This window comes from Gouania willdenowi, chromosome 8, assembly GCF_900634775.1.
Source record: "Gouania willdenowi chromosome 8, fGouWil2.1, whole genome shotgun sequence".
In the NCBI taxonomy this organism is placed as follows: Eukaryota; Metazoa; Chordata; class Actinopteri; order Blenniiformes; family Gobiesocidae; genus Gouania; species Gouania willdenowi.
Window position 1 is genome coordinate 744518 of NC_041051.1, and position 2877 is coordinate 747394.

The following is a 2877-nucleotide window of genomic DNA, read 5'->3' on the forward strand; positions in this document are numbered from 1 at the left end:
TCTGTTCACAGCCACCACCATTATTCCTAAGCCGCACACTGGTCACCAAACTGGCTTGATAACACAACAATAAGCACAATATACACAACCACAATTTCACATCGCATCACTTGAAACCTATCGACTACTCCCCACCCATTCCATTTCCTATCTTGTATCCCTCTTCCCTGTTAACTTCCCCACCCCCCTCCACCCCCCTCACCTTGGTGTAACACTGCCCTCTCTTTTTTACATCCTCCCTTTAATAAAGTATTTCTTACCCTTCCCTAGGGAGGGCTGGTGATGGTCACAATTATGCAATGAAATAAATAAATTTATTTAATTGCAATAACAAAATATGCATTGCTGTTAAAAGATTGCACTTCTTGTAGTGTTAACCTTCAACAGAATGTGCAGACAAGATAAAAAAAAAACAAAACAAACGTACACATTTCAAAGGTTCCCACTAAATAATGTAGTTAAATTATACGAGTCATTTCTGACCCGCATGAAGCTCAGCAGGGTTGGGGTCAATTATAATTCTGTAATTGATAATTCATTTCAATTATGGCATAGTTCAAATTATAATTTAAAAAATACGTTGCTGTTTAAATTGTATTTAAATTAGAAATTAGTTAATAGATAATTGACATTGTAAATGTAATTGCCATTAAAATTCTATAAAAATTCTCAATTATGATTTAGCACTAAACTGTGGAACCATGTTACAGTTTTATGTACAGTAGTTCTACACATATGTAGTTCATAATTAATAAAATATGTTTCATATCAAACTGTCCCACATTTTGCTATTTAAAAAAAATTAATCTTGGGGTAAAAAATGCTCAGAATTTCACACCAAAAATATTAAAACCTATATTTTCATTGATTATGAATCCTGACAAGGTAATCAATAGATAGGAAATAAATTAGATGATCAATATTAGTTTATAGTGTATTTTACAGCTGATTTAGGACCTGTTAGCATAAAAGATGCAAACAGAAAGCTAACACGAGAGGAAGGTTAACTTTTATTAGGTTATTTATTTCAGGCTCAGTAATTGTGATTAATTGTAATTAAACATTAGTAATTAAGAACATAATTGTAATTGAGTTTCTGAGGATAAAAAAATATTATAAATGAATTGTAATTGAAAATGAAATATTAAGTGAAAATTGTAAATGAGGCCAAGCCTGCAGCTCAGTAACAACTGCTGTGTGTCCTATCCTTCAAAATAAAAGTCAACTTCCACGTGGTGGAACCAGTGACCACAGAAGTGTGTGATGATGATGATGATGATGGAGAAACGCTCCACAGACGTGAGGCCTTTGGTCAGATATGTGCAGCAGGTACTGAAGGAGACCACGCCCCCTGCTGTCACAGCTTCAGCTCACTTCCGTGGTCTTCTGTAGACTTCACACACCTGGAACGCTTTCTATTCAAACCAATCCTAGAGCAGTTAAAGGGTGTGAACAAAACCATTAGCCCCGCCCCCTGTAGGTAATAGTGAGTGAAGGCCTCAGTGAGAATCAAACTCACGACCCCTGGTTTACAAGACCAGTGCTCTAACCTCTGAGCTATGAAGCCATGGGGGATGTGTGTGTGTGTGTGTGTGTGTGTGTGTGTGTGTGTGTGTGTGTGTGTGTGTGTGTGTGTGTGTGTGTGTGTGTGTGTGTGTGTGTGTGTGTGTGTGTGTGTGTGTGTGTGTGTGTGTGTGTGCGTTCGTTAGTGCGTGCATAGCCAATCAGAGCCACTCATAGAGTTTGAAGCCACACACACACACACACACGCACACACACACTGATCATCTGTAGTTTAAAGATGTGTAGCTCTGTGGGCCTGTACATTTACCATCTGACTCTGGCTCTGAGGTAATCATCTACTGCTTTTTTATTTGCTGGCTCAACTGGAAAGCTAAGTAGCAAGCTAGCTAACTACAAGTAGCAAGCTAACTAGCAGAAGAATGGCTCTTTCCACAACAGAATACAGCAGTCTTCTCCAAAAGATTACTGAACTGGAGACTACAGTGCGAGGAATACAAGTAAACATTGAGGTTAATGAACACTGTGGATATGATAATGATACGACTGTGCCGCTGTTTCAAAACAGCGGAGTGGATAAAGCTAACTCGCTACCAGCCCGTGCTAACAAAGCTATCAGGCCTAAGGAGGATCCTGTTCCCATTGATAAGCCAACAGGTGTGAGTCCTCCCTGGAATACTCTGGGAGCTAAGCCTAAGAAAAAGTCATATCCACTTCAAAGGCTAACGGGCCGAGCAAAGCGCCCTGATATCAATAATGAGACGGACTGGCCTGCACTCCCTTCTCAGACTGTAGCCTCAACATCAACTCCCTTGTCTGCCCAGGCACAAAAGTGGACATCTGCTAAAGGCAGGAGTATCACCAAGTCACAAACCCAGTTTCATGTAGAACTGGGTAATCGATTCATCCCACTGCTGAATGACCTAGGATCTGCTCTAATGAGGTCAACACACAACCTTCTGGAACTGTGAAGACTGAAAGTGCTTCAGGAAAACAAAAGCGACATGGTAGGCCAAAGCAACAACCTCACATACTGATAGTGGGAGACGTTTCTGTTAAAGATGCTCAGAAGATGTTTAGCAGCAACGTGAAAGTGATCTGTTTACCTAATGACACAGTATCAGACCTGGCTGACAAAATCTTGCATATTGTTGCAGATTACCCACGTTTGAAAAATGTTGTGATTCATTTTGGGTTAAATGATTTAGCCAAGGAGGAGTCTGAGGTGTTAAAGCAAGAATGCTAAAAACTGTGAGCTGTTTGCAGCCTAAAGTGTTCATCAGTGGCCCGATACCTCCAGTCCACAAAGGAGATCTGAAATTCTCAAGGATTTACTCTTTGAATAAATTTCTGTCT

At 39.9% G+C, this 2877-nt stretch overlaps 1 non-coding gene across 1 annotated transcript; it reads right to left on the minus strand.

The window, feature by feature from the left end:
- Positions 1–1494: 1494 nt before the first annotated feature.
- trnat-ugu (transfer RNA threonine (anticodon UGU)) lies at positions 1495–1567 on the minus strand. The gene has a single exon. It is a non-coding gene; the product is annotated as a tRNA-Thr (tRNA).
- Between the last annotated feature and the right edge of the window lie 1310 nt (positions 1568–2877).